Source organism: Leptopilina heterotoma, unplaced genomic scaffold (genome assembly GCF_015476425.1).
Source record: "Leptopilina heterotoma isolate Lh14 unplaced genomic scaffold, ASM1547642v1 Lhet_221, whole genome shotgun sequence".
NCBI classification, from domain to species: domain Eukaryota; kingdom Metazoa; phylum Arthropoda; class Insecta; order Hymenoptera; family Figitidae; genus Leptopilina; species Leptopilina heterotoma.
Genome location: NW_025110939.1, coordinates 556,922 through 575,701, shown reverse-complemented (window position 1 = coordinate 575,701; position 18,780 = coordinate 556,922). Strand labels below are relative to the sequence as shown.

The following is an 18,780-nucleotide window of genomic DNA, read 5'->3' as shown; positions in this document are numbered from 1 at the left end:
CGTAAATTTTTGTGTTATAAAATTCATTTGACATCAATTTCATTTGACATAAATGTCATTTAACGTAATTCTCATTTGACATAAATATCATTAGACATAAAATTAGCTTGACATAAATTTCATGTGACGTGAATATCATTTAACATAATTATTATTTAACGTAAAATTAAATTTATATAAATTTCATTTAGCATAAATTCCATTTAACATAATTCTCATTTGACATAAAATTTACTTGACATAAATTTCATTTGGTATAAATCCCATTTAACATAATTTCCATTTGATATAAAGTTCATTTGACATAAAAGACATTTAACACAATTCTCATTTGTCATAAAAGTCATTCAACAAAATTCTCATTTGACATAAAAATCATTTTACACAAATTACATTTTACATAAAAATATCAGCGCCAATTTTAAAAACAACCAATTAGATATTATCAACAACATTGTGATTCGCCAATTTTGAAATTCGCGCCTATATTTCTATGTCAAATGATCTTTATGTAAAATGAAATCTATGACATCTGAATTTTATGTCAAATGAGAATTATGTGTAATGACTTATCCGTCAAATGAAATTGATATCAAGTGAACTTTATGTCAAATGAAAATTATGTTATCTGAGTTTTATGTAACATATTATTTCTGTTTAATGAATTCTATGACAAATGATATTTATGTTAAATGGTTTTTGTGTGCAATGAAATTTATGTCAAGTAATGTGCATATTATGTGAATTTTAAGTTAAGTAGTTTTATATCAAATAACTATTTGGTTAAAAAAGATTTCGGGAATAAGCATGCGTCTCGCATCAACAAATGGATTTCAAGTAAAACTAAAAATTGGATTCATAGGCAAATTAAAAAAAAGAGATGCATATTAAATGTATTTTATTTCCAATTGTTTAACAACAATTGTTTAAACAAATTAAGGGTATGTCCAACTTGTGAAATGTAAACAAACTAAAAGGTAAACAAACCAAACACAAAAATCGCACTTTTGTAACAGCCATTTCTCTTACAAAAATTAACATTTTTACACTTTCTCTACAAAAATGGAAAATTAGAGTTTCAAAGTGTCCAAAAAAATCATTTTTTTATATGAGCAATAAAAAGCAATTTATGAAATAACTAATTAAAATGACCAGTAAAATAGCATTTTTGACGCGTCGCGAAAAATAAACTGTTTGAGTATATCAACCGCACGGATGATGGAGAAGTTCCATGTCAGCGATTGGACCTTCAACATGTGGAAGGGTTAATTTTTCCCTTTCTTCCTTGAAATTACAAGAGTTCTTATTTATAAAATTAAGTATGGTTATCCAGAACACGTTTAGTTTTAATTTGTTTATAATAAATAATTATTTTTTATAACAAATTAAGAGCTTCGATGGAGTAAACATTATTTTTATAAAGTTTGTAATTTCATAGTTAATTTGCAAAAAGAATCATCAAGTTTCGTCAATTTTTGTCAAAGTTATGCATTTTTTAAAAATGTTATGGATAAAATTTCAATTGTTTATAAAAAATAAACAATTGAATATTTTTAAATAAAATTTACAGGTTATTCGTAACTCTAATAGAACTATCTTTTTGCACATTTACACTGATAAATTTCAACTTTTGAAAATTTAACGTCCACTTGAGAAAATCTAACCCGGCTGTTACAAAAGTGCGATTTTTGTGTTTGGTTTGTTTACCTTTTGGTTTGTTTACATTTCACACCTTGGACTTACCCTTAATAAAATTCAAAACTTTTGAAAACTGTTGCTTAGGATGAAACACTCTTTATCCAGCATAATTTGTTTATAACAATTTTATAAACAAAATACGACTTAGATTAAAAAACGACCCATACAAATCATTCTTATTTCTCCACGTAGAATCGATTAGCGTTAACAATTTTCAAATATTTTTAAATTTTTATTAATTTGTTTAAACAATTGTTGTTAAACAATTGGAAATTAAAAACAAAAAGACAGGTATATATTTTTTTCCATTTGCCTATGAATCCAATTGTTAGTTTTACTTAAAATCCATTTGCCTATGTTTGGGATGAAACACCCTTTACACAGCTTAATTTGTTAATAACAATTATATAAACAAAATACGACTTGGAGTAAAAAATGACCCATACGAATGATTCCATAGGCCGACAAAATTTTATTAATTGCATGTTGACTAAAATGTTACAGCGGATTGTTATAGGATTTTGTCCGTAGAATCCGAATTTGACCTTGAAAATATTGGATTGGCTCTAGTTTTCAATCAACTTACGTTTCAATACGCCAAATACGCATTTTTTGCATTTTTTGAATGGATGTAAAACCATACACCGAAACAGTCAATTTTTTCGCGTAAGACAAAATTAAAGCTTTAATACTGCTCTTTAATATCCAAAAACAAAAAATTTCATTTATATACAAATTTAACCTTTAATGTCCAAAATTATTTAATTAATTTAATTATTTAAATTTTAATTTAATTAATTTATTTGTCCGGTACACACCATTAGAACTCGATTGTCGATAAACCGGTTGTACTCAGGAGAGGTTTTCTACAGTTTTCCTCTCCACTGGCTAGAAATACGACATACGCTGTTCCATAAACGTAATAAAAATAACATTAGGGGAAGTGCGCCGGTTGTGGGCACCCTCCGGTTGTGGGCACCCCTACGTAAACTTCGACGGCAAGCAGACTTTACTGAACTAAGTATTGCAAGTCGTGTTCGTTGACAATACGGACTTTTCGTATTGATAACGAAACAAATATATGCATTTGTGTAATAGCTGTGAGCATAATAAAGAAAATTTGCATTAAATAAATAAAAAAGTAATTTTGTATTGTTTTCGAAGAGCAACATATGGGTGTAGATTCGTTCAGAAAAAAAGGGTTTAATTTTTTTTTTGCAGTATTGTCATTATATTTTGTGATTTACCTTCGTGTTTAACCAAAATCCTGCATCACAAAATGTGTTGGTCTTTTTAAAAAATGACTGTCATTCCCGGTTTTGGGCACCTTTATGTTAAGGAGGCTCTACCATCTGACAATGATGAGGACTACTGTCTCATCTATCTAAACTTTCTGCCAATGAAAGTGACAGCCGCAAACTCCATTAAATGCGATGAATATAGTCGTTCAGTGCATTAGAAGTGCGTTATGGTATGCGTACTAGCTACTTCACATGCAAGCATTATGCTTTTGTTAGCGATGAGCATAGTGTGAAAACGTGTCATCATTTTTGTTCTTTATCCCGGCAAATTCTCTTAAAATAAAGAAACTTTCATTTCTTCTTTATTTGTGTTGGTTTCCTTTAATATTTTTCCATTTTTAGCGGATTTTTCAAGGGTGCCCACAACCGGGTACAAAATTTTTTTTGTCAAAAAATTCCCATTTCACTAAATTTCTAATAAAACTTTTTTATTTAAAGGAATCAATTTAATTCCTTCACTGACAGTCACCTTAGACCTCTAGCTTTAAATTCGTACACATATATTTGAATAATATGCACATGGACAAATGTTATGAGGCAAAAACAAAAGGGTGCCCACAACCGGAACACTTCCCTTACTTTCGACCAGGTAAGTCAATTTAAGTAAAAATTAGTCTCCCTAGGGCTTCTTGTCGTCGCTGTTTATAAATCTGCTATGGAATATATAAATTAAAAATGGCCCGAGTCGAAATTTAAAGTTGCTTTAGAATCTATTAGAGTACAATAAGTTCTGAATAGAGTTCTATCACATCTAAACCGACAAGTTCTGCTTAGAGTTTAACAAAGTCTGAGATAGAATTCAGAATCTGTTTGGATTTGGTATAGTATATTTAAGGACTTTTAAGTTCTATCATATTTATGTCGACAAGTTCTGCTCCGCATCTAACAAAGTCTGAGATAAAATTTAGTTTTGCTTAGAGCCTTACAAGATTTTTAATTGTATATTATTTTTCTAGTTTAAACTTGCGCCTGCGCTTTAAGTGTAAATTTATACTTAAAACTTTTTGAATGTTGTAAGTGACTAACATAAAGCTTTTCTTTTATATATATATATATATATATATATATATTTAAATCGAATAAATAATTTAAATAAAATATTTTATTTAAATAAATTTTTTGTTTTTATAGGACAAAATATTTTGTTAAAGAAACCAAAAAATTTAGTTAAGTGCAATAAAGTGTTTGGTTCATTCAAATTAAAAAATTTGTTTGAAAAATAAACATTTGGTTGACTGTATAGCAATGCATTTATTTGGTTGATTCAACTAAAACTTGGTTGCTTCGAACAAATTTTTTTCTGAGTGTAGGGGTCATTTTTTGAAATAAGGGTAGTTTTAGGAGGTAGAAAGTGTTAATCATTTTTTTATTTTAGATCCTTAATTAATTAAAACCAATAATAGTTCTGTTTATTGAACTGCGAGTAAAAAATTTTTTTTTATTGTTTTAAAAATTATAGGGGAGAGTCTCCAATTGAGAGACACCTCCAGTTGTGAGACAGTCAATTTTTTTTAACATGCAATATTAAAAAGCCGATTGGTTTATATAAAAACATTTCTTTTTATATGAGCCAACTTTTTCGAGTACGCCGAAGCGGATATATAAACTGTTTTTGTTAAATACCAACACTGTGTGTGATAATCGACTAAAAAGCGTTTTTTCAATAAATGCAAAGTACTTTTTTTCCAAGTTAATTAATTGGAAAAGGTAAATGTAATGCATTTTCTTTTAGTGTTTTCCTTATTTTTTGTGATGCAATATTGCATTGTTCCAATCTGCGGTTGGAAATAATTTAATTTTCCTTTTTCAAAATAGCGCCAATTTCTGGGTGTGAGACACAGCATATCACCAGTTGTGAGACGGTGTCAACACCCATCTGGGCAGCATAAAAAATACGACTTTGCAGGCATACTATTTAAATGTTGTTTTGATTTTTTTTCTAGTATTTTTGGGCATGTCAAGTGGAAAAAAGTCAATTGATTCAGAAGAAATCAATTTTAATGCTCTTGTTGAAGCTATTAAATTGTGTTTATTTGGTAGTCATATTTTGGCGAATAAATATTATTATTTAGTATATGTGACGCTCCACGAGAAAAGGGACCTTATGACTTACAGACGAGTTTTGCAGGAAAGGCATTTAAAGTGGAACCACTCTCATTGGTCAAGACGTTCCATTGAAAGTCAGCCCCACTACTCACTACACATTGATAGTTATCCATGGCTGTTTTCGGCACTCGCCCCGAGTTAACTCCGGGTTAATGGTGATTGGTTAGACCAACAGAATGTTTTTGATGATTGGATAATATTTAACTCGGGGTTAACCCTGGGTGAGTGCCGAAAACAGCCCATGTTACACGAAGCGCACGAGTTGTTCGTACATAACCTGTGTAGTTGTGTTAGAAAGTAGAGGGGCTGATTTTCTAAACATCCGGGTGTAAACACTCAAAAGGTTCATTTTTAAACATTGATAACAAAAAAACCTGTAAGTAAAAATTATTTTTGCCTTTTGTATATGAAAGAGCAACTCAAAAAGTACAGAATGATATAAATAACTCAAAATTAATTTTTTTGCAGCTAAGGTCCCTTTTCTCGTGGAGCGTCACATATAATAATATATATTATTAATATATTTAATTATTTCTACTAAACATAACGTTTTATGTCAAACTTATTAAATTTTAGCAATTTTTAATGAGTGTCTCACAACTGGAGACATTTTTTTTTTTTGAAAAAAGCGATGTGCTCGGAAAATGTGTCGTAAAATTTTTTGAGTTCATCGAAACACTATACTTTCTTTTAATAAAAGTTGCGTATTTCTGCTACCTTTCGAACGGTGTATTTTATTTACAATTTCGTTTGCCCGTTTATAATTTACGGGTCAAAAATAAAACCCGTCTCACAACTGGAGACTCTCCCCTAAATGAATTTAAACAAATTGAAAAAAAATATTTTAAATGTGTTTCTTCACGTATTCTACCTAATGTCCTAATTCCAATAGTTGGTTTGCGTCAATGTTTATTAGTATGCTCATGGGCATTAATGGGTTAATAGGTTGTCAAAAAATATTTTGAAAGAGATCTACTTTCTCAGATAGTACATATATGTTTAAATATTAATTTGCAAGAAATTCAATTTGACAGAAATATTGCGACACGAATTTAAAAATTGACCAATCACAATTTTCTTGCTAATTTCTGATTGGTCAATTTTAAAATTCGCGCCGAAATATTTCGGTCAAATTGTATTTTTATCATATTAAGTTATTGTAAATTTTTTTAGTAGCACCATAATTTTTAGGACCGTAATTTTTTACTACTTTAGTGCGTTAATTTTCTTGATACTCGTGCGATTTATTGACGAAGTTTTTAAGGAACTTCAATTCTAAATTTTTACAATCGCTTATAGAAGGTGAAAATCAATCATCTTACAACTTACTTTCATTTGTTTCAGAATAAAAATTAAGTTTTGGGGACTTCAAGTTTGGAATCAAGAAAATTTAAAAACAAAATGCAATAGCATACTTGATATTCATTTATTTCATAACGTGTTGTCAAAAGTGAAAATGAAATTTTAATTAAAATTTTTTTAGCAATCTGTCAATATTAAGATTATATTAAATTACGATTCTGTAAAATTATAATTCTACGAAAAACTTTCTGCATAAGAGCAATTCCACGGGAAGTGATCTGAAGAATTTTCGATGATTTTAGCAATATTAATAATACTTACTAAATTTGTTCCCTCATATACATGGAATAAAAATGTATAAAAGTTTTTTCAAAATTTTCAAAATTTTTTGAGTTACCGCTTACTCAAAATTTTGGTCGGTTTTTCAAAAAAGGCACATAACTTTTTTCTTTGTTAACCGATTACGATAATTTTTTTTGGAAAATACTCATAATAAGAAGCACTTTAAAGAAAAAAATAAAAAAAAAAAAAAAATTTTTTTTGCCCGAAAAAAATTAAAAAAAATTTTTTGAATCAAAATTTTGAAAAAAATACCTCTTCGATTTGAAAATTTTTTTTTTGTAGTTATTGTCTATAAAGTCAAGAATACTTCCTATAAATTTAATTATGGGACAACAATAACTTTACGAGAAAAAAAATAAAATGTCCGGCGCGGCATGCCGGGACTCGTGCATTTTTTTGTAACTAAAACATTCAAGAATAAAAGAAAAACTAAAAATAAATTATTTAAACAATTTATTTTTTGTAAAGTTTTCAATTTACTGAACTTAAAACTAGAAACTTATTATTTAATTTATAGTTTTTTATTTTTTAATGAATTGTACTTTGAAAGAACTAGAAACTTTAGCCCTAAGTGCAATTTATGAAAAAATGGCAACAATTCATTGGCTAAACAGTTTTATAATAAATAATTTTTTATTTCTTATCATCAGTAGATGTTTTACTCATGAAAAATTGTAACAATTGAGAAAAAACTAGAATTTTCAAACCTTAAGTATATTTTATGAAAAAGAAACAACAATTAATTGTTCAAACAATTTAATAAATAAATAATTTGGTTTTTTTCAAATGTAGATGTTTTACTCCTGAAAAATTGAACAATTGAGAAAAAACTAGAAATTTCTAACCTTAAGGACAGTTTAGGAAAGAAATAACAATTAATTGTTTAAACAATTTAATAAATTGGTATACTTTTGTTATACATCAGAAACATTCAAACATTATTTTAATAGGTTTTTTGATTAATTTTCTGAATGATTGAAGCTGAAAAAAATATATTTTACGATTTTATGATTTTTTTTTAAATTTATTGTTTTTAAAAAAATGTTTAAAAACAAAATTTTATAATCGGGCTCGAGAGATCGATAGAAAACTTAATTACGAAGATTTAGAAAAAAAGAAAAATCGTTTTGGCAAAAAATTGTGACTTGCAGAGTGATTTGGAACGAAACTTGCGCCGCCATAAGCGAATACATGCACGAGTCCCGGCATGCCGCGCTGGACATTTTATTTTTTTTCTCGTAAAGTTACTGTTGTCCCATAATTAAATTTATAGGAAGTATTCTTGACTTTATAGACAATAACTACAAAAAAAATTTTCAAATCGAAGAGGTATTTTTTCAAAATTTTGATTCAAAAAATTTTTTTAAATTTTTTTCGGGCAAAAAAAATTTTTTTTTTCTTTTTATTTTTTTCTTTAAAGTGCTTCTTATTATGAGTATTTTCCAAAAAAAATTATCGTAATCGGTTAACAAAGAAAAAAATTATGTGCCTTTTTTGAAAAACCGACCAAAATTTTGAGTAAGCGGTAACTCAAAAAATTTTGAAAATTTTGAAAAAACTTTTATACATTTTTATTCCATGTATATGAGGGAACAAATTCGGTAAGTATTATTAATATTGCTAAAATCATCGAAAATTCTTCAGATCACTTCCCGTGGAATTGCTCATAAGGGTCAAATTTTCTCAAAAAAATCAAAGTTGGTCATGGGTCTTTCAATTTTTGTGAAACTTGGTATATAGGTAGTGTTTTATGACAGAAGATTTTAAGAAAAAAAGATTTTTTAAAATTTTCAAAATTGTGGATTTTACCGGGCATTAAATACACTGCAAAAACAAGTGTCTCATTTTGAGACGTTTTGTCCCATATTTGAAACACATAAGATGTCTTAGTTCACATATTTGAAACAGATATGTGTCTCATTTTAAGACGTTTCACAGTGTCTTACACATTTAGCAATGCATTTTGAGACACGAAATGTGTTTCGAGTATCCGTCTCACACTAAGAAGACGTTTTACGTGTCTTATACGCATTGAGTTACCTTTAATGTCTTAAAATGAGACACGAGATGAAATTAAATGTCTCAATATAAAACAGATTTTGTATCTCAATGGTTTAAACACTTAAAGCAACTCATTTTAAGACACGAGTGAGATACCAGTTTTTGCAGTGTATTAAAGCACATTTTTTTGAAAAACGAATAACTTTTATCCATTTAGTTAGATTTTGTTTATATTTTAGGTAATAATAGTTGATTATATAACAATTTAAAGTGCAATATTAAAGAAAAAAAATCCAAAATTTGCCCGGAAACAAAGTCAAAGAAAATTTTGATTTCATTTTTTCGAGCATAAGCACCCCTTCGATTTTTTTGTAGCTATAATATTTGGATTCGTTATCTTCTCCAGAATTTTTTGCAAAAATAAATTCCTGGAGACTTTAAAACTAACCGAAATATCGAATTTTTTGTCTCGAGGTGCACAGATATCGATCTCGCGTAAACACGCCTGAGATGTGCACCAAACGTTTTTAAGCGTGAATTTTCGCATTCTAATATGTTTTTGTTAATTTTTAGTAAACAAAGAAGGTTTAAAAATCAAGTTTTGCAATTATAAATTTGTTTTTAAACAATTTTGAATCTCAAAATGTGTATGTAATATATAAGGGGCAAATTTTCTCAAGTGTACCAATGTCAAAATTGCAAGTTGTTAGATCAGGCTAATATTTTCACAGTATTTAGAACTATGAATGAGTACTTAAAACCACCAAGTAATTATGAAATTTTTTTAAAAATTGTAGGGGGTAGGGGGTTGAAGAGTTTGGATAAGTATAAACAGTGAGTTTTATAAAAAATCGTAGCTTTTATATAATAAAGAAAAAATAATTGTGACCTATATGTTTTTGGTAGGTTTTTTTCTGCTCTTTCAAATGGTGAGAATTTTGTTTCAAAAATTCAAAATTTGACCCTTCTTTTGAAAAATAAATTTTTTTTTTATTTTTCTTCAAAAAAAGTCCCCTTTTTTTCTTGCACCAAAAGAAAGCTTATGATGTGTACTTTCAATATGTGAAACGAAAAAAATTACGTTTTTTTTGTTTTTGAATTATTAATTAATTAATTAATAAAAATTGAAATATTTTACAATATGAAGTATTTTGACTAAATTGACGTTTTACAAATAAATATTTATAAAAATAAAGATAAAGTGTTAGTTTTTTTTTACAAATGTTTATATAATTCTACTTTAAAAAAATATATTCCAGTTATTTGCAACGATTGTTTAAATAAAATATTCAACACCTTATGCGTGTGTCACGCTTGATATTGATATTAAAATAATAAAAAATTATTATGATAAAAAAATCATCTCTTTTTACATCAAAAATGTAAAAATTAAAGAAATGTACTTTAGAAAATGTCAAAAAATATTAAGCCTTGAATTTTAGTTAAAAAAGTTTAGAAGTTTAGTTTTTTAGAAAAAAAATTTTTAATTTTCAAAAGAAGGGTTAAATTTTGAATTTTTGAAAAAAAATTCTCACCATTTGAAACAGCAGAAAAAAACCTACCAAAAACATATAGGTCACAATTATTTTTTCTTTATTATATAAAAGCTACGATTTTTTATAAAACTCACTGTAGATAGGCAGGGAGCGTTCTAACTCCGACACTTTAGCCCAGACTCAAACCACTTAGCCAAGACTCAAACAATTAGGGGGGGGATATTCAGACTGTTATGCTGAGCTGGATATGACGTCATACTTCCAAGAATTTGGGGAGGGGATATTGAGATCGTGATTCTTGGAATTTATCAAATTTCTTGGAATTATAACTTCATATTATAAAACAATCCTTGAATTTTCCATAGGGGTTGATGACTCAGAATTTTGGAATTTTTTATTGGTATTTCCTATTTTTTGGGTGCATTCTTTAACGATGACACATAATTTCTTTGTTTTTCGCAAAATGGGGTTGATGACTCATTATTATTGCTATTTCCTGTTTTTGTTTTTTACATGGTGCATTCTTTAACGATGACGCATAATTTCTTTGTTTTTTGCAAAATAGAGGTTGATGACTCATAGTTTTGGATTTTTTTATTGATGACTCATAATGATTGGTATTTCCTGTTTTTGTTTTTTACAGGGTGCATTTTTTAACGATGACACATAATTTCTTTGTTTTTCGCAAAATAGGGGTTGATGACTCAGTTTTGGAATTTTTTATTGATGACTCATTATCAGTATTATTTCCTGTTTTTGTTTTTTACTTATTTTATTCTTGGAATTATTATTTTCGTCTAAATATTGCAAATCACTGTTTATTAGATTCTTATCTAAGGAATTTTTACAAACATTTTCGTTACTTTTCATAAGAATGCTTTTGATCTTACCGCAATTCCAAGAAAACTATAATTAACTTGAAGGTCAAATAGGTCATATCTCGTGTATATAAAGAGGGCAATGTTTATAAACGAAATCATTCCTGCAGTTTAAGTTGGTTGATGAACATATTAGCAGAACAAAGTCGTGAAATTCAAGTGCGCTTAATGTTACGAACCAGAAATAAATTTATAAATTAGGCTTTTGAGATGGCCTTTTATCTCGATTTGGGAAGGCACCAAGCTGCCAGAATGTTTTATTATTCTATTTAATTTTGTGGGGACGTTATCCTACTTTTAAAAGTTACCTTCTGATTCGTTAAATGCACTATTTTTAGAATGATTTAAATTTTAGGTTTAGTTAGGTAAGTAAAGAAATTGATTTTATGAATACATGATTTATTTTAGAATAGCAAAATACCTTTTGAATACAGAATGGTTATAGTGTGTGTTACAAATAGAAAGTGTGTGTTAGAATATGTAATTGAAACGATACTTATTTTACTTACAACTACCGGCGGAGCTATTACTCTTTCGAATCACAAAGCATCCATCGGGCGAAAATTCTTTTGTTCTTGTTTTCACCGAAAATCGCGACGTAAGATTCGCGCTATTTTCTTTTGTTTGCGAGATTGCACTTGTGGTGAGTGGACGCGGGCAATATCTATGCAACCGGCCGTCTCACACAACTGTGTAAAACTCACTGCGGATCTACCTTTTACCGAATTAGTCCGGGCAATATCTGTGCAACCGATAATTCGATAATTGGTTTTGATCGCGCTCGTGGGCCACCGATATTTGAGACGGACGCGGGCAATATCTATGCAACCGGCCGGTTATAAATAACAAGATTTTAGAACTGTTTAATAGATTAACAATTCCGAAATCTCACCAAAATCAGCCCGCACTGGACTCCACCGGCTCAGAGAATTTGAAAATTTTAATGTCTGCCCTAATTCATGCAAATCGGGTTCCGGGTCGCGGACGGGATTTTGTCGCGAAATTTCTCTGTCCCAAAACACTTTCTAGGTTAGACCCAGGAGAGGTGTCTTCGAGAAGAAGCGAGAATTCGTACTGCAATGATTAAAATTTTGCGACAAGCCTCTAACCCTTGCCTTCTTTGTCAAGGTGGGGAAAACAAAAATTTAGGAGTAGGGAAAACTCATGGGCCCATTGGACGTTGCATTTTTGCTGACGTTTTAGATCTCACGGTACCTCCGTGAGAACGGAAATAGTTTGTTAATATGATATTTTTCGACACCTTATTTTAAAATAACTAAGAAATAAATAATAATTATATTATTTTAATTAATAAAATTATTATTCGTCTTAGTTATACTGGTAAATATAATTTATTTTGTTGTAATTATATTAGTCCTACATGATATAAGTTACTTGTATATGTGTTTTGCATTTCGCATATTTATACATATACACATATACATGTAATTTAATGTCCTCCGGCATTTTGTTGTTAACCAAAGTTACAACAAAATGTTTATCTATTGTCGAATTACTATTTCATTGATTTGGAATTGTGCATAAATCAAAATAAAATATGTACGCATCATAAAGCGTTTTATCAGCTGACAATGCATGTGAATTAGTTATACTATTCTAGTCCGTAAGATTGTGGGCCCAAAGGGGAAAAGGGAGGGTTTCCATAGGATAGATAAGGCAACGAGAAGAGGCATGTATAGCGAGCTTGTATATGTGACCGTAACACAAGGAATCTATGGTTGTATTAGTTCTCGTAGTCAGCGGAGTCAGTGGATGCCATACATTTAATTATTTCTCAAATGGAATTATATTTTGCTTTTTAAATTATAAAATATGTGTACTGTATAAATTTTAAAACAGAAATAGAGCATTAATATTGGTTATAAATTTGTGAGCAATTTATTTACAATATAATGTAATATGAAAAGAATACGCATTCGACAAATTTCTGTCTAAACTTCTGTAGCGATAATAAGATATTAATAAAGAAATAGCTGTTAGGTACTTTGTACGTAACACTTAAACAAATTGAATCAAGAAATACGTAAAGTTAAAAGTTTAATTGAAGCAAGGTCAGAGTTAAATATTTTAGTAAAAAAATTGAAGTGAAAAAAATGAATTTCGATAAATTAAACAAAGCCAGCAAAGTCTTTGTCACCAAGAAAACAAAGGAATTAACCATCGATGCATTCTATAAAGTAACAGACATTCGAAAAATTGATACGAAATTTGGTCCGAAAATTGTTGCTGAAATAAATAATGAATTTAACATTTTCCTACCACCAAGAATGCTAAAAATATTTGAAGAGGATGCAAATCTTTTCAACAGTCTGAAAGCAGAAGCTGTAAGAGGTGGTGTATATTTAAGAAATCGTGGAGGACCTTACAATCAAATAGAGTTTGTTCCTGAGGGAGTTGACCAGTAGAAGACAAAAAATGTCATATTTACCATGTGGAGAAATGTTATTATCTAAAATTTACAACTTAAATCCATCATTTACAAAGCAAGTTGTCGTTGGAGCAGAACTTAACATAAATGGAAATATAATACCAAAAATTCAACTAAGAAGCAGCCATCCACGAGTATCATTGTCTTTGGAGCTTCAAGAATGGCGCCTTTTGTGTGATGCAGTAAAACATATCATGCAATTTTTCAACGGAGATTGTGATGCAACATTGCTGGATTGTGAAACCTTTACAATACGTTTTAGTGCTACATATCGTTTAATATCAATTGAGCGTTCAGATCAATCTTTTACATTTAGTGAAACATCATTTGCAATTTTTAATGAACTTATTCCTTGTGTCCAACAAAAATATGTAGAACTATCAAAATTCAATTTGCAGTATAGTAAAGATATAATTGTAAAGTTTATTGCAGAATTAATCTTTAAAAATAATGTAAAGTCTACAAAACATGCCACGGATTTTATTAAAAAACATTACAGTAGAATACTTCAAAAAGTGATGGGAAGAACTAATGTTTTAAACTTAGAGATATTATTGCTGGAACTTATCACATTTCACTGTAAACAAATATCAAATGAAGCTATTCAACAAATGTCAAATATTCATTGTATAAATGGTAAATTATTGTGAAGAGAGGATAAATAAATACAAAATACAAACAATTCAATTTATTTTTATTTTAACCTTCCTTAAATACATTATAATTCATATTCGTTTATCCAACTGTTAGATAAGTGTTTATACTGTAATATCATTGATTTTTTTTTATTTGGGAAAAACAATTGACTTTAAAAAAATAGCTCATTTTTAAGGAATGAAAAAAGTGTAACCTTGAGTGGACCACTCTTAAAAAATTGTAAAAGTTATTCTAAATTCTTTAATGTATTTAATATTTCTGATATATTGAAACAAAATTTATGCTTATGCAGCTTCAGACCATGTTTGTGTCGCAAAGTTTACAAGTGAAACCATTTTCAATAATTTTGGTACATATCACATCAAAATCACAAAAAAATTAATAAAGAACATAAAACAGTTTCAAACCAATTTATTGTCAATTTATTTCCATAAAAATGGTAAACTGACATTAAAAATATAAAAAACAGGCATTCCAGTCATAGTTATAAACAGTGGTCCACTCATGGTGACATGCAACTTTTTATGGCAGACACCAAAATTTTTTTTTGAGTCAAAATTATCACTTAATTAAACTAAGACAACCAATTTCAATGTCCAAAGTAGTAGTAAAAAAATAAGTTACCTTTTAAAACTTAAATTTTACACTACTTTTACACTTCCAAATCACTTTACTCATTGAAAGAGCGACTTCTTTTTTGGTTTTGTTCTTAAAAATGCGTTACATCAAACAATAACGTATATGATTATCGCGGAACATAATTTCTTACGGTTTCTAGGTGCGGTGCTGCTATTCGTTTTATTTATTTCACGTTTCCGCTGTCAGATAACTTAAAAACTCAGGTGGTCCACTCAAAGTGGCGGTCCACTCAATGTGACATTACCCTACTATTATTATACACATTTACTAAATCACTTAATATATCTATCCATTTGTAATTACCGTATAAACTAAATTGCATCCACATTTTATTCTTCAAAGTACGATTAAATCGTTCACAAATTGACGCTTTCAAATTACTATGAGTAGAATACAGATTTATGTTATAATTTTTAATAAGATTTTGAAAATGTGAATTATAAAATTCTTTTCCTTTATCTACTTGCAAATTTTTCGGTATGTGTTTTTTAATTAAAATAGATTTCATTGCCGCAGTCACATCTTCACCTTTTTTCGACTTTACTGGAACAGCCCAGGCAAACTTTGAAAATGTATCAATGACGGTTAACAGGTACTTGTAACTTTTATTTTCTCTCGCATAAGGTTGCATTTCAACAAGATCAGCTTGCCAAGTCTCGTCAAAACCTCGAATGTCAACACTTCTTCGCTTATAATTTTTTCTCGCTGGTTTATGTAACTCTTTCACCAACTGTAGTTTTTGATCCTCCATTGCTAATTACCTTCAAGTGTGCGCAGTCTGCTGTCTAATTGTAAAATAATATCTTTGTTGGTAGACATCATTTCTATATTTCTTTCAATACTGATTCTTAGATTTTCAAAATATTTTTTTATCAAATCTTCAAAATCTAAAATCTTTACTACATTGTCATTTACTTCATTTCTCACGGAACCGATTACATCATAGATGGCGTTTGCTTTAGATTCAATAACTTTGTTTACAATATTCAAGTTTACTGCATCACCGTTGCTCTCAGCATCAGCTACGTTACAAAGTTTCTTATTTTCAATATTAAAATCTCCTTCAGCAGTTAACTTAAAACCAAGTCCTAGTGGACCTCGATTTGAAGTTTCTGTGCTTTTAAACTGACGTCCGAATATGTCGATACTCATAATGAAAATGATAAAAATTTCTACAACTGCTAATTAATAAACAATTACAGCTTCTCTCAACTCTTCAATAATTGATATAATCTCATTATTATGACTGGGATTTCCAGCTGCTTGAGATGCCAAGAGCAATCTTAAACGATCAACCAATTCATTAGGATCATCCCAATAAACATAATCAATTTTTGCATCTTCTTGTTGAGTCATATATTCTGGAATTAAACCTTTACCAGAATGTACTGCTATATAGTTTAGATATTTTAAACTCTTTTTATCTCTAACAGCGCCATCTGCTTTGTAATATTTTTTATGAGCATTAGTTGATATTACAATATTTTTATAATTTTCCCGATCAACTACACTTAAAACAGCTTCTTCTGGAACTTTTTTGAATAAAAGCTCAAGTAAACCTTTCGTTGCAGGATATGTTTTATTACCTACACTAATATTATTTTGTTCAAAATTTATTCCTGAATTACCAATCATTAATTGACCTTTAGATAATTTACGAACTCCATATGAAGGATCTAAATCTTTTCCTTTTTCATCCAACATTTGAAGATATAAAATAGCACCATCTTTCTCTGATTTATCTCCATCTCCATTATCATCTCCATCATCATCATCATCATAATCATCACCGTTATCGTCATCATCAGCAGCTGTTGCAAATGATAAGTCATCTCTTAAAAATGAATCATTCTCTCTCTTAACTTCTTGATCTTCTTCAAACTCTAAAGGAAGGTCTCCCTCTCTTTCAATTTTTACTGGTCGAATTTGTTTAACAATTTCAATGTCATCAACTAATTTCTGAATTGGTGTCAGTATAGGTTTAAAGGTATTATTTAAAGTCTGTTCAATTTCTTCCTTGCCCAATTTCATCAGTCTATGTTTTCGTCAAATAGCATCACTGGCTTTTGCAATTTGACCAAGAATATCTTTTTGTTTTCGCAAATGTTTCAAGTGTGTAGAAGACATGTTGATTGACCAATGTCTTGAATGAAACTGTTTATAAAGAATATCATTTCTCTAATTTTATAAAACAATCAAAACACTTTCTATATCTGCCTTCATTGATATCATGATCTTTATCAATCACTATAAAATCATGCTTATTTTTCCAACAGGAGTTGCAAAGTTTTTTAAATTCCATAAATGTCATATCAGTATTTACATGATCATCATAAATATGTCTAAGATTCATTTCATCTTGTTTGAATAAAACTAGTAAATTAACATTGTCACGTATTAAATGTTTTGGAATGCGCGCATATGTTTGACATAAATAAAAGCAATCCACAGCTTTGTGTCTTCCCATAGCAAAAAAGGCCTTAATATTATCTTGTTTTTCACATGCTACGTCATCAAATATAAATATTGAGTTTGGTAACGCATTGTTTGGTTCTACAACATCTACATGTTCATTAAATGGAAAGTAGCCAACACCCTCTACTGGTTGCAAAATGTTTTCTAAAAATTTGTATTTTGGTTGATATAACGATTTTGAGTACACATAAACATTTTCAAATCGTAATCCATTGGGATGTATTAAAAGAGCAAGTAAAGCATTTGTCTTTCCACAATTTGACGGTCCACAAAATATTGCTCGCACACTATTTGGAAATAAATTTCCATGACGATTTTCTGTTTTCTTATTACAATCTTGAACAAGAGTGTCAAAATTGTAGACTGACAATTTAATCGATTGTGGTTCAAACTCCGTTCTTACGATAACTGAGGTTAAAACTAGAAATACAAGGTTTTTAATAGTTTCAATGTCAGTTCACTGTAGACGCTTGTAACGTTTGCATGCAAGTCCAATAATGCTGCTAGGTCTAGTTTCTTAGGAGATGTTTGAGATTTTGTGTCGATAGTTAACTCTTTCATGCTTTGGGCAAGGTCTACGTTAGGCCCTACTGTTGGAGGCAACTGGGATAATTGACTATTACTGTGATAATTGACTATTACTGTCATAATTTTTTTGATAGATCATTAAAGGTCGACTGTTTGTAGTCAAATAACACAAAACTATAAATACATTGGTTATATAGATTTCCACTTTAGTCTTGAAAAAGTTTTCTTACCGAAAAGAATATAAATAAAAAACAAATTAGTTTAAAGAAAACTTCAAAAAGAGTAAGACGAGGTAGAGGTGTCTTGAATAAAATTATCAATAAATTACCGTTTGAACTTCATATACCTGGATATCAATACTGTGGTCCAGGAACAAAATTGGCGAAAAGATTAGCACGAGGTGATCCAGGAATCAACCCGCTTGACGCTGCTTGTAAAGAGCACGATATTTCTTATTCAAAAAATAGGGAAAGTGTTGAAGCGAGAAACGCAGCTGATAGAGTACTTGCTGATAAAGCTTGGCATCGTGTGTTTGCTCCTGACGCAAAATATAGTAAAAGAGCTCCAGCTTACGCAATAATAAATGCAATGAAGGTCAAATCAAAATTGGGCATGGGAATCAAGTCAAAAGAAAATATGAAGAAAAAGAGAGAAAATAAAAAATCAACGTTGAGGAAAATTGTAACCGCAGCTAAAAAATCTATGAAATTAGATACAAATGCACAGTCTACTATTAAATCAGCACTTGAATGTGCACGTTTAGCAGTTAAAATTGCTGGTGGCAGGCGAAAAATTAATAAACCTCGAATTTTACCGATACCTTCTAAAGTGGGAGGAATTTTACCTTTTCTTATTCCTTTGTTTGCGGGTTTAAGTGCAACAGGGGCCCTAGCAGGGGGAGCAGCTGG

The 18,780-nt window shown here is 29.4% G+C and overlaps 1 protein-coding gene across 5 annotated transcripts in view; it reads left to right on the top strand.

Moving 5' to 3' along the window:
* The window catches only part of LOC122502183 (hyaluronidase B-like), a 121,608-nt gene that overhangs the window by 63,600 nt on the left and 39,228 nt on the right, over positions 1-18,780 (top strand). Inside the window, exon 1 of one of the 5 annotated variants that reach the window (XM_043612110.1) lies at positions 3,570-3,588. The exons of the other annotated variants lie outside the window; for them this stretch is intronic. The gene's annotated coding sequence lies outside the window, so the exon portion shown is untranslated. Of the gene's footprint in view, positions 1-3,569; positions 3,589-18,780 lie in introns of those variants that run through there. 5 annotated transcript variants of the gene reach the window in all.